The sequence below is a fragment of the Macrobrachium nipponense genome, chromosome 24 (assembly GCF_015104395.2).
Source record: "Macrobrachium nipponense isolate FS-2020 chromosome 24, ASM1510439v2, whole genome shotgun sequence".
NCBI lineage: Eukaryota > Metazoa > Arthropoda > Malacostraca > Decapoda > Palaemonidae > Macrobrachium > Macrobrachium nipponense.
The window spans coordinates 21,320,896-21,335,678 of NC_061091.1; the positions used below are offsets into that span (position 1 = coordinate 21,320,896).

Here is a 14,783-nt window from a genome sequence, read left to right on the forward strand (position 1 = left end):
CTGTGTGACTAGGTTCATGTATAAAGTAGTTTTCGGTATTATTTGGATTTATAAGATCCCGAAAAAGTGAAATACAGTAAATCTTTTATAATCAAATCAGGTATATCCTACGAACACAAAATGGGGCAAAAGATTCAGTCTAACTGAAGATACGATATTCAAATGATAAAGTCATGAAAGTAAAGTAGAAGAAATAAAAGGTGGGGGAACAATGAACTTGCAAAAAGCTAATATTTATAAATATAAAAACCTCAAACGTATTAACTATTTTATAACCTAATCAGATACAACCTACGCGGTCAAAATGGGGGAAAATGTTCAGCCTAACGGTAGAGGGGAAACTAGGAATTCGTTCAAACAAAGTACCAGAAAACTGACGACTGAAACTTGTTATCAGATAACGACAATTTTGACATACACAAAGGGGAGGACGCAACTATGAGCGACCACGGGAAGGACGCAAATTTGGGTAGCAATGGGAAAGACGCAAATGCGACAGACAAAGGGAAGGGGATGTAATAAGAGAGGCAAAGGGAAGGACGCAAATGTGAGCGACAAAGGGAAGGACGCAATTGTCAGTGACAGCAGGAATGACACAAATCCTACCGACAAAGGGAAGGACGCAAATGTCATAGACAGCAAGAATGACGCAAATCCTGTCGACGAAGGGAAGGACGCAAATGTCGGTGACAGCAAGAATGACGCAAATCCTAACGACACAGGGAAGGACGCAAATGTCAGTGACAGCAAGAATGACTCAAATCCTACCAACCAAGGGAAGGACGCAAATGTCGGTGACAGCAGGAATGACGCAAATCATACCGACAAAGGGAAGGACGCAATTGTCAGTGACAGCAGGAATGACGCAAATCCTACCGACAAAGGGAAGGACGCAAATGTCAGTGACAGCAAGAATGACGCAAATCCTACCGACAAAGGGAAGGACGCAAATGTCGGTGACAGCAAGAATGACGCAAATCCTACCGACACAAGGAAGGACGCCGCAAAGGCAAGAAACAAAGGAAATGAGAAAAACAGGAGGGGCAAAAAGAAAGACGCAAATAGGAGAAGGGAAATGGAAGGACGCAAAAGCGACGCAGTTTAGAGTGAGACGCAATAGGAGAGGTAAAGAGAGAGACGCGAACAGGGCAGGTTAACAGGTAGGACAAGAAGGGCAAAGAGAAAGGCGAATGATGAGAACGCAAAGTGAAGGCAGGAGGAATACGAACCAATGCAAAATAAATAAACGAATAAAATAAATAAACAGAAAATTAAGAAGGACAAGGTAGGCAAAGAGAAAGGCGAATAATGAGAACGCACAGTGAAGGCAGGAGTACGAGCCAATGAAAAATAAAATAAATTAATTACATAAAATACAAATAAAATAAATTAATTACATAAAATAATCTTACATCTCACTCGAGTCCATCACTAACCGATAGGCAATTACAGACCTGAACCGCGATTTCTTACGAAGATGAAAGCGGCCGAAAAGTTCATCAAAATCCGCTATGCGAGATATCACATTTCAGCGTCAGAATGATCCGCATGCAATCTTCCCCTCAATTACCCCTCGAAGCGGATTCACGACCGGTTCCCACGAAAGCCTTCAGGGCACTGCTAAAGAAAGGGATGAGGTTTCCGTCAACACGAAAAAACGAGAAACTTTTCAAGTTGATGAACGCGGTTATGTAGTAGGAAAATATTAAATTTCGATAAAATAAAAATATAATGTTGATCAAAGCAATTACGTGGCAGGAAAATATAAAATTTAAGTCAAATAAGAATAAAATGTTGATCAAAGCAATTACGTAGCAGGAAAATATAAAATTTCAGTCAAATAAAAATAAAAGGTTGATAAAAGGAACTACGTAGCAGGAAAATATAAAATTTCAATCAAATAAAAATAAAATGTTAACAAAAGCGTTATGTAGTAGGGAAATACAAAACTTTCAATGAGATAAAAATAAAATGTTGATAAAAGCAATTACGTAGTAAGAAAAAATATAACATTTCCATAATATTAAAAAAAAGGTGATGAAAGTGCTTACGTGGCAGGTAGGATATAAAGTCTAAATAACGTACAAAAAATGTTAATAAAAGCAGGAGAGATATAAAATTTCAGTTAAACAAAATACGGTTGATGACAGCGATTGCGTAGCAGGAAAAAGATAAAATTTCAGTAAAAAAAAAGTTAATAAAAGGAATAACGTGGCAGGGCCGCAGGAGAGATAAAATCTATACATAAAATAATGCTGATCAAAGCAATTACGTGGCAGGAAAGATATACATTTTCAATAAAATAAAAGTAAATTATGATAAAAGAGATTAAGTAGCACGAAAGATAAAATTTCAATCAAATCAAATAAAGTTGATAACAGCAATTACGTGGCAGGAAAATATTGGAAATTATCATACGACATTTATACATACAACAGTAGCAAATTCTTTCAAGTTGACCATATTCTTTTTTGTGATGATATAAGTTACCATCTAGTTGCCATTGTAGAAGAGGATTGTTAGTTAACAATTAAGTATAAGAATTTGCTCACTCACACACACACCCACACACACACACACACACACACACCCACACACACATATATATATATATATATATATATATATATATATATATATATATATTATATATATATATATATAATGTGTCTGTCTGTCTGTCTATCTGACAAATGCTTATACTTAATTGGTAAGTAACAGGCCTCTTTTATAATGACCATTTATATTATATATATATATATATATATATTATATTATATATATATATATTATATATATATATATATATATACAGGTATTCTTAAGTTTTTTCAGTCTGTCATTCGATTTAAATAATGAAAAACAAAATTCCCATTTGAATTTCCATCCCCGTACCGTCAAGTCTCCCATCTTGAAACCCCTTCGAAACCCCCATTTCAAAAACGTAAAATTACCCAAACCCCATCTTCCCTAGGACTCCCTCCCACCAACCCCACCACAACGTCTTCGATTCCTACCTCACAAATCAGAGGGCTCCAGTTCACACCTCCTCCAAGACATCATCTTCAATTCCCTTTATATGCTTGCCTCCACCCTCACCAATCACGCCTTAACCCCACAACCACATCAAGCAAATTCTTTCAACCCCACAATCCATAACCTTTCCAATCCTCCATTCCTTGGCCCCTTCAAGACTATGTCTGGCACATTACACGCGTCATATTGTCGTAACTGAGCATGACTCTCTCTCTCTCTCTCTCTCTCTCTCTCTCTCTCTCTCTCTCTCCTATTAATTCCACTGCTCTTGTTTTCTGCCTTCGCAGATGCCGCTCCACTTATTTCCCCAATTTTCCTTCACCTTCGGCTCCTACTCCTCTATTCCTCCACCTCTTACTGGAAGAAGAGGAAGAGGAGGAGGAGGAGGCGGAAGATGGGAAGAGAAGGTACGAGCGGAGAGAAGAGAGAGGAACAATGTCATCCCAAGAGCATCTCCTTCCCACGAGCTTATTTTTCTCTCGTAATTTGTACACATAAGCTCTCTCTATCTCTCTTTCTCTCTCTCACCAGCTTGTTTTTCGTGTCTTTGCCGTTTCCTGCACTCTTTTGTTCGCTGCGATTTTTCCCCTCGCGCTCTCTCTCTTCCCTAGCCTAGGCTCTTCTACACCCCCCCCAAACCCGCTTGCTCTTTCCCTTACCGCCCCCCGCTCCCCTCCCCCTAAGTCTTTCCACTCCATCTCGCCAATGCATTCGCCTGCAGGTACTTGTTTCTTTTTTTTTTCTAAGATTCCTTTCCTTTCCTCTTTTGACTGTCTTTTTTTTCCATTCCTCCCTCAGTGTTCCCTTTCGTCTAATCCGTGATTTCTTCTGCTTCTTTCTTTCATCGTCGAACTTGACTGAATTGTCGTAATCATTTTTCTTGACGTTCTCCCTTCTCTTTCTTACTTTGCTTCGGTCTTATCTTTTCAGTATGTCAGTCATTCATCTGATTTAGGTCTTTTTATCGCCGGTCTTCTCTTCGTTATTTCTCCTTTACAGTTTTCTCTCTGGTTTTTATCGGTTTTCGATATTCTTCATTCTTTATTATTTCTCCCATTTCCCCCTCTTCTTTATCTCCTTCGCAGGCCTTGTTCTTCATCATCTCAATTTCCTTTCTGATCATCTCGTGTCTCTTTCCTTGTTCATCTTAATTCTCATTTTGGTCAATTATCTCCACTCATAGTTTCCCACCGCCACGTTATCATCATCTTTCCTTCTTCTTCCAATCAATCACCTCATTTTCCGTTCGTTACCTCCTCCTTCGTATCTTTCTCTCGATTTTGCATTCAATTTCTTTACCTCATTATCCGCGACCTCCCTTTCTTTAGTGTATTCTCACCTTCCTATGTTATTCTCATCTTGACTCAGCCCTTGCCATCAGCTTCCCCTTTACAGTTCATCCCTTTTCACATTTCTTCTGCTACCCTCATTTTAAATCTACCCTCTTCCTCAACTTCCTTCTCAGCCTCTCCTTTTCTTCCTCTCATTCTCAATAGCTATCGTCTTCTTTTTCGACCGCCTTCCCTTTTTAATGTTTCCCCTCTAGTTCTCTTCTTCTTCTTTGACACATTTTAAGTTCCCCTCTTAGTCTCCTATCCTTCTTCGTCGACACTTTTCAAAGTTTCCCCTCTTATTCTCCTCCTTTGACATCTTCTAATGTTTCCCCTCTTACTCTCTTCTTCTTCACAGCCACATTCTAAAGTCCCCCTCCCCCTAATTCTTCTTTTTCACCTTCTACAGTTTCTCCTCTTATTCTCTTCTAAACCACCTGAATTTTCCCTATTATTTTCTTATTCTTCTTCTTAGCCACCTACCGAAGTTTCCCTTCTTGTACAAGTCTTTTTACGTTTCCCCTCTTGCTCCTCCCCTTATCCTCTTCCTCCTCCTCATCCTCCACCTTCTTTCTTTCCCCTCTTCTGCTTCGCCACCAGTTTCTTTACCTTGGCTCCGATCCTCACTTAATCCCAATTTCGCAGTCGTCCCCTTTCCTTCGACTCCCAAGAGAGCTTTCAACTTCTCAAACTTATAAATTATTCTCGCCGCCTCCTCCTCCTCCTCCTCCTCCGTTCCCGCGTCTCTCTCTCTCTCTCTCCTTACGCGAGTAATGCACATTTTCGTTTCTTGAATCCGACGTGTTTGTTGTTCTTCCGTTTACTCTGGGACGTCATTTCTCTTGACCGAATCTTTTTAAACAACACACCAAAACTTTATATAAGTAAAGAGTGAATTTGTCCTCTGAGAAATAAGTAAATGGACAACACTTCAGCTTCCTAAAAGGTTACTCTCATTAACTAACCACTCCCCCCCACCATCCCCAACGAAATGACAAATATGCCTGCTTGACACACATTTGGCCTCACCGGATAAACGCCAAGTTTTTCTCCTTTCAGTCAACATTTGTACATATTCTTCGTCCTTTCACCGTATATTTTACATATTATAACATCGATGTTTGTCTTGAGCCACAAACGTGTCAAACCACCTTGACGGATGTCATCTCACTGAGAGGATTTTATCAGTGTGACATTTTCAGATCCAATTGGTTTAGTCATTGGTTCTCTGAGTCCCTCTCTAAATTATTCTTAGCTTTTTATCATTCATTCTTCTTGCTCGATCGTTATTCTTTTTCCTTATTCTCTCTCTCTCCTTGTTCTAAACACTGATTCTTCTTGCTTGATCTTTAGTCTTTACCCTTATTTTCTCTTTCTCTTTCTTACACTTGTGATCAATTTTCTTCTTAATACTTTCTCGAGTCATTATTTTCATTCAGTTTTTCTCACGTGACTCCTAACATACTGACATTATTTTCTTTCTCTTTTTCTCTCATTTCTCTTAACATATCTCAGAATCTTTCACGTCATTCTACTTACTTCTTCTTCTTCTACTCATCCTCCCTAATTACTCTTTCTTCCTTCCACTTACCTTTTCCTCTCAGGAAGAAGAAACGACTTTAACAGAGCCACTCGTTGACCTAAACTTCGCCCCCCCCTCTCCCCCAAACCCCCAACACTCTGCTACACTTCATCATAATCATCACCCTCTCCCTCTCCCTCTCAGAACCTCTTCCTTGCCGTGAAATATCCCTAAGGTAAGGGCAATAACTGAGAAGTTGTAAGCTCTCAGAGAGAGAGAGAGAGAGAGAGAAGAGAGAGAGAGAGACCACTTTGAGTGTAGCCTGTAAGCATGAGAATACTAGTGCAAAAGAGAAAATATCAAAACGCATAGCTCTTCAATAATGTGAATGTTTATAGATTTATATATATACAGTATACACGAACATGATATATTATATATATATATATATATATATATATATATATATATAATATATATATAGAGGGATTGCTGCACCCCCCCCCCTCTCTCTCTCTCTCTCTCCGAAGTGCAAGTGCCACTTATTTCTGACAATTCATTTCCATTTGGAGGATCTGCCAAGAACCCATTACTTTTATTAAGTTCTTTCCTCCAACATCACACGACAGCTAATGAAGCATTTACTCCTCATTACTCCAAAGAGAGAGAGAGAGAGAGAGAGAGAGAGAGAGAGAGAGAGAGAAATGCCATATTCCTATCACACCCCGTTTTCACCAATACATTCTCTTGGGCTTCTCTTATTCTCCTTTTCTTTTCTATCCTCTCTCTCCCTTCTTTTTTTTCTTTTTTTCTTACAGGTTCCCAGACAACCGCGCCCATTTTTCCTCTCTATTTTTTTCTCGGTCTCTCTCTCTCTCTTTCTCTCTCTCATCCTTCGTCGTCGTCTCCCCTTTCCGTCTCTCCCACCAGCCCTACTTACTCTTCAAAGAGCCTTGATCTCTCCCGACACACGCCTCTCTCTCTCTCTCTCTCTCTCTCTCTCTCTCTCTCTCAAGACGACAGAGACCCGTCCCCAACCGGGTCCCTGTCTTCCAATCCACTACATCCCGACCACCTCTCTTCCTCCACCTCCTCCCCCTCTCTCTACTCCTCCTCCACTCCTTCTCCTCCCCCTCCTACGGCAACTCCTCCTTCGGCTTCACGTCGTCCCAGGCAAAAATACGCACACGCGCGCGCGCGTACACACAGCAACACGTTCACGCGTACACAAGCCGCTACCTCGCTTACACGTCCAACACAACTTCACAGGGGTTGGACAGCCCATCCGGAATGGGGAGGAGGAGGAGGAGAGGAGGAAGGGAGGGAGCGAGGGAGGATGAGGGAACTCAGGACCAGAATTATTATCTCGGAGGGGAGGGAATGAGAATGAAGAAAGTATCATTAGGCTATCTGGATGGAAGAATAAGGGGGAGGGTGAGGGTGGATGCGGATATGCCGAAAAAAAGGGAGAGAGAGAGAGAGAGAGAGAGGATATCTAAACACAAAGCAATACTGGCTCTTGCAAAACACATACATACACACACACACACACATATATATATATATGTTATATATATATATATATATATATATATTAATATATATATATATATATATATATATGGAAAGTATATGAATTTCTTGTAAAGTAACCAACACACACACACACACATATATATATATAGATATAATATATATGTGTATGTGTGTGTGTTTGGTTACTTTACAAGAAATTCATATACTTTCCATATATATATATATATATATATATATATATGATATATATATATATATTTGAATTTCTTTTACAATAGCATAACAGAGTACAATGAAGATGTAACGGCCAACACACACACATAGTTATACATATATATCCCATAAAAACGCCAAAATATGGAAAGTAAGTACTAAATTGGTATCAATACCGCCTTTTCTTAACTTTTCTCATCCATTACCTACCTGAAGAGAGAGACAGCAGTCTCTGTATTATAGTAGGTAGTACTTACTTTCTATAATTTGGCGTTTTTATGGGTTCCTTTTATTAGATGGAATTTTGTTGTAACAACATTTTTACCAGCCATATCTATATACAGAACATTTTTACCAGTCATATTTATATGTATATGTGTATAAATATGCTGTTTATATCTTAACATAACACTGCATGAATTATTTAGGAGAAAAATATGTGATCGCCAGAATTCATTCATTATGAATTAAGGGGACAAAATGTCCTCAGTCTATTACAAATCAAAATATGACAGGATTTTCTCCTCTCTTTTCTTCTCTTCTCTCCACAGCGCAAGACTTCTTTGCCTTCCTTCCCTCCATTCCTCCTCCTAAGCACGTAAGTCCGAAGGATTCACTAGGCTCCCTTTCCTCCACTATCCTTCCCAGCAGGAGCTTCGTATTTTATTTTCCCCCTTTTCCCTCTATTAGAAGACACAAGTCACAACACACCACACACACACACAACAACACACACACAAGGACCGAGAAGGCCTCCTTTCCCGCAAATACACAGCTTCCCTTCTCCGAGCTAGAAGGGCCTGTCTCGGATCGTCCATACATTCCCTTCACTCTCAACAGAAACATTCGGATTCCTCCCCTTCCTCCATTAACTTGGCACTTCACGTCCGCGGGATTAGTGCCCTTTCTTTTTAAGAATATTTATATACCCTCCGTTGCCCCCTCGTATAATTATTCGAGTCGAAATATTCAGATTTTTCGCTTTTAATGCATTAAACTCATGCCTACCATAACATGAAATTCATGACCAGTTTATTACCGGGCCGGTTAGATATAGACAATTTTCTATAAGTTACGAATAAAGGGATCAATAACAAAAACAAGGAAAAATGTGCGGAAGAATCGAGTTTTCTGTACAGCGTATAAAGCTGTAGGAAACTCCCAGCCACGGAACAGTGGTGGCCTTTGTTGTTGGTACCTATAGCGGTGCCAAACGCACGATCACGGCTAACTTCAACTTAAATAAAATTAAGAGGTTGGATGATCAACATATCAGTTTCTAGCCTTAGTAGTATTTTAAGATCTGAGGGCAGAAAGAAAACGTGCGGACGGACAGACAAAGCCGGCACAATAGTTTTCTTTTGCAGAAGACTAAAAACTGTTAACTTTGCTTTTTAAAAAAAACTAAAACGGATTCTCTCTCTCTCTCTCTCTCTCAGTAATCTATATATTAATTTCCACCCTCTTGATTTAAAACGGAGGAAGAAGAAAAATAACAAGTCCCGTCTCTTTCCTTAACTCAGCACAAGGACTCAATAAATCATATAATTTCCCCTAATAAGTAGACAAATGATATCAATTTTCTTTCTCTAATACACCTCAGAGAGTTAGTTCAGCCACTCCCTTTCCCCAAATACCATTAAACGAACCAATACATTATTTTCCTTCCCTCTAACAGCTATAGAGGAGCCTGTCAACTCGATCCCTTCCCACACTTCGGCTCAAAAGTCAATAATTATGTCCTCTAATCTTACATTAACTGGCTACAAGAGTCACTACCTCATTTTTTGTCTCTAAAAATGTATACAAGGATCATTTCATAAACTTTTTCCCTTACAACAAGGCTGGAGTCAGTATGTCACTCCCATCGTATGAGAGAGAGAGAGAGAGAGAGAGAGAGAGAGAGAGAGAGAGAGAGAGAGAGAGAGAGAACGCTTTTCTTTCACAGATGCTACAAACTCCATAGTGAAAATATTACCTGCAAGCTTTACAAATTTCAATTCATCGTGAAATTCCATTTAAGGCGTCAATTTCCTCGTCTCTTGATACATACAACCGTCCATACTTGTATTTCTTACAGAAGAGCCCAGTGCATCACCCAAATTCCTCTCAAAAGCAGAGAGGAGTCTTATAAGTAATCTAATTTACTGTAGTAAGGTCTGCAAACAATATTACTGCATCATCCCATTTTCCTCGTAAAACTTAGGTGAGCCACATCATCGCTTTTCATCCCATCTAGGGACATACGAGCAATATTTATATATATCATATATATATATATAGATATTATATATATATATATATATATATATATATATATAGATATATCATCCTTTTCGTCCCACTAGGGACATACGAGCAACATATACACACACACACACACACATATATATATATATATATATATATATATATTATATATATATATATATATATATATATATATATATATATTTATATCACTCCTAATAAAAAACAATTTCACATTGCTTAGCATTATTTTCACAGAGAACCTCAGTAATAGTTAGATTCATGAGAGGAGATTCTTTATTTCCAAGCTCTAGGAGGCTCGTCTGTCTCCATCTTCAGGGAGCTAAATATCTGGTTCCTTGAAGATGGAAGGGGCAGACGCCCCTCTGAAAGCTTGGAAATAAAGAATCTTCCTCTTTCGAACTGTCCTTCTAATCATATATATATATATAATATATATATATATATATATATATATTATATATATATATATATAGTATAGTATATATATACTATATATATATATTTATATGAATATTCTCACATCACCGTGATTCATATACATGCATTAAGCTACAAATGTCCTTTAATTCCCGAAGGGGAATTTTTTAGTTGATAATCATTTCGTCCTCTCGTGGATTCGAACCAGTGCACAGAGGAGAATCAGGACTTCAATGAAGTTACCGACTCGGCCAACAAGTAACGTCACTGAAGTCCTGATTTCTCCTCTGTGTGCTGGTTCGAATCCACGAGATGACGAAATTATTATCAACTAAAAAATTAATTCCCCTTCGGTTACCACACATTAATTTCGAGGTAGAGCGAATTGGATATTAAAGGACATTTGTAGCTTAATGCATATATATATGAATCACGGGGGTGTGACAAAAATTCATATACATATATATGTATAAATATGTATATATATATAATGTATATATGAAACCCTGCCTCATTCATTTACCGTCTTATACTTGTGGGACTCTGGTTACTTTACAACTTCCTCCTGTCACCCCCTTTATTTCTAATCAGGAAACTTGTCAGTTCAACCAATGGCCCGTGGAGTTCTCTCTCTCTCTCTCTCTCTCTCTCTCTCTCTCTCTCTCTCTCTCTCTCTCTCTCTTTCAGCGCTATGCTGTAGCTCATTAACAAGACGAACTCGATCCCATTTCTCTCTCCCACCCAAAGGTACGACAGGTTCACAAATCATAAGCATCTCTCTCTCTCTCTCTCTCTCTCTCTCTCCGAACGCAGGCCCACATGCCGGCATGAATCACCCGGCTCAAATTTATTCGCTGATCAACTTTTCTGCATCAGAGACGATTAAGGTACGACCGGCCCTTACATTTCCATCATAAATGCAGGTTAGGAGAGGAAGAATAGGGATACGCAGGTAAAATTCTTAAAATTACATCAAGGAGAAACATAATAATTTCCCCTATTAAGTAGACAAATGATATAAATTTCCTTTCTCTGATAAACAAAAATAGTTAGTTCTGCCGAGCCCTCTCTCCCTACACGATCAAACGAACCTGTATTTTATTTTCCTTACCCCTTCCACCCTGAAGAGAACAAATGCATCAATACAACTTTATATTTCCTTAAATGTCACACATAGAAAAATCTGAAAACTGACTAACATACTACTGTAAGTATTCAATAAACTCAATGTAATTCAAACTTCGACTACAAAAAAAAGAAGGAAATGGGGGAAAAAACTTATCTTGAAAAAATGACAAGAAAATGCATAACAAAACAACCAAAAGAGTAAAAAAAAAATATCCCAGAAATATCTTGACCAAAAATAGAACCAGGTTACGTCTATAATTAATACTCAACACCTGTGGCTTTCACTGCTTTAGATGCATTCCTTGCTTATCTACATACGGGCCCTTCCCAAATCTATTCGGGCAAGGACCCAACAAATTAATGCTCACTCTACATGACCTGGCAGCAGACTGGGTAAATGTTATCCCACATCAATCAACCCAAAGACATGGCAAGTTGGGACTGGTGGAGGTGATAAGATATAACTAAGATTGGCGTAACTCTCTCTCACTCTCTCTCCAACAGTATTCCACATCATGTCTCTACATCACTATGTTAAACTAATATTCAACTTGTAGCTCATGTTCAACCTTTTTGTGGACTGCTGTGGAGTTTTTTTTATTATTATTGAAACTTCCCTCTCAGTAGTCCAATTTACTTGTTTATTTGTTTCCATGTGGAGTTCAGCTCTTTTCTCTTAGTATACGCTCGTCTCTGAGCTTATATATATACATATATATATATATATATATATATATATATATATATATATATATACACATGTATGTATATGTATATATGTATATGTATCTACCTCTCAAATAAATAAATAAATGCAACTGTTAAAATTCCAAGAGGACAGACAGACTACAGACGCTAAGAGCCACACTGCTAACAAGGCACTCCTTTCCTCTCTCTCTCTCTCTCTCTCTCTCTCTCTTCGTCGGTCCTGGTGCGCCTTCGACATCGCTCACCTCATTACTCCTGTCTCATAAAAACACGTCTCCCCTCCCTCCTCCCTCCCCCATCCCCAACTCCTCCCACCACCGTGTCACCATCTTCCCTCCCCCCCCCCCCCCCCCCCCCCCCCCCCGCCAAACTCCTCCACCACCAGTGTCACTATTCCCCTCCCACCTCGCCCCACTCCTGACCCGTCCTATACCACCACTTCAGTGCGACAGCTGGTGGGTTGAGAGCCACAACACCTATTGGCCCTTCATGTAACCCCCTCCTCTTTCCCCTGAACCCCCTCCCGCAGCCACAAACACCCCCAGTCAACTCCCTATCAAACGACATCTAGGGGTGGTGCTAGTGTGAGACACTGAAACTAACTCTAACCTCAAATATATATGACCATAACCCCATAAAGAGTACTATAGTGAATGGTTAGTTATTATTTTTACTTCCTTTCTCATACAGTCAAAAGGAAGGCCGATGGAATAGGCAACCGAAAAGGATGGCAACTGGAATCAGGGGAGGCAGAAGATGGAAGGAAATTCCAGCGACGTCAGATCCAAAGATAGCACCCACCATTCACGTATACATCAAAATAGATGTTGGCTGGCTCTCTCTCTCTCTCTCTCTCTCTCTCTCTCCTCTCTCTCTCTCTCTCTCTCTCTCTGGAGTAAACTGCACCAAACTAGGTTTACTGGCTAGAAGTCCGGAGTTCGACACTGGACAAAGACAAAGTGATCTGGGTCTAATTACTTGAAGAGCTGTGCCACTATTGATATAAACAGTAGATTATGTATCGAGTGGTCAGTCAAAATGTTGTTGGTTGCAACAATATGTGAGAGAGAGAGAGAGAGAGAGAGAGAGAGAGAGAGAGAGAGAGAGGTGGGGGGGGGGGGGGATCCGTTTCATCATTCCAGGGTGAGGTTTACCTCGTCGAGGCCTTCCCTCAGAGATTAAAAGTTAAATAAATTTAAGACGTGAGAGATCAGATCCTTGTCTAAATGTATGAGGATTGATGATAGTTATTCATAAAAAAAGATCAGGTTCACTCGAAAATCAAATCTTATTCACCACTTGTGATTGATAATTCACAAAAAGCTATGATTCGATAAAGCAACCCAACAGAAAGGTGAAACCTCTCTCTCTCTCTCTCTCTCTCTCTCTCTCTCTCTCTCTCTCAAAATTCAATCCACCCACAACCTTTGTAACGAACGCTTCATAAAACAGAAATCACTGTAAGGAAAGATTACGACAAAGTAAACACGTAAACCAGACCCCCCCACAACCGCCTCTCTCTCTCTCTCTCTCTCTCTCTTCTCTCTCTCAGTAATCAATTAATCAAGGGAGTTTCCGACAAACAAAGGGCAAATGGCGTCCACCTACATGATCCATAATGGTAATTACGGCGTAATTTCCATATCAAAAGTAAAAAAGGTTACGGACAATACAGAAAGATACAAATGTTAACTGTAATCAATATCTCTTACTCATTGACGTTTGTACGAGGCTTGGTAACTAAGCTAGTGTTTTATGGTGTTGTGTACTCACATACATACACACACACACGCACTACTCGTCTACACACACACACACACACACACACACACACACACATATATATATATATATATATATATATATATATATATATGAAATATTATATGAATGACCACTCCCGGTATTAAAAGTATAGCTGATTCACACACCTACGCAGGATGTTCTAGTTCCTTAATAGACCAAGGCCTACAGCACGAAAACAAAGGCAGATGAAGACTTAAAATAATATCGATAAGTATGAAAATTCGTAAGCTTCGGCATTGTTTCCTGTCCAGAAACAAAAGAGAAAGTACCTCAAAATAGACCACGTAAGCAACATTCCAAACGGGAATGACTAATGACAAATATATGTTTAAAAGCGTTAGAAGAACCCTTACATATAAATCGAAGTCTCTAGTCTTGATGGGAGAAAGAAGAAGAAAAAAGGCTAGATCAAATGAAGCTAAACAAAAATTACGTGCGTTTTCAAAAGATAACCGCCACTAGCAAAGGTGAAATATCAACCGACTCATGGCATAAAAAAAAAAGTAAAAACAAAATCTATCCGTGTCGGAGTTGAGAATCTTTAAATTTACACCTGCCCAAATACGAACAGATTTTCAACGGGCAAAAGGGAGAAAGAAAAATGTAAACTTTAACCTTTGATGCAACATGATGCAACAACTTCATTGGCAACAGGTTGCAATACGGATCCAGAACTGCAGATGGCAGTCAGTGCATTACGTATCCAGTTATTTCTACAATAAAATCAAAATTTCCATCGTTAACCAAATTTTTGTTTCACTTGTAAATGTGAACGCTGTACAGACCTTCCTTTACCAATAAACGAACCTGAA

At 39.1% G+C, this 14,783-nt stretch overlaps 1 protein-coding gene across 3 annotated transcripts in view; it reads right to left on the minus strand.

The window, feature by feature from the left end:
• Nucleotides 1–14,783, minus strand: part of LOC135205510 (mucin-5AC-like) — a 477,203-nt gene that overhangs the window by 346,112 nt on the left and 116,308 nt on the right. Inside the window, exon 1 of one of the 3 annotated variants that reach the window (XM_064236247.1) lies at nt 1,455–1,594. The exons of the other annotated variants lie outside the window; for them this stretch is intronic. The gene's annotated coding sequence lies outside the window, so the exon portion shown is untranslated. Of the gene's footprint in view, nt 1–1,454; nt 1,595–14,783 lie in introns of those variants that run through there. 3 annotated transcript variants of the gene reach the window in all.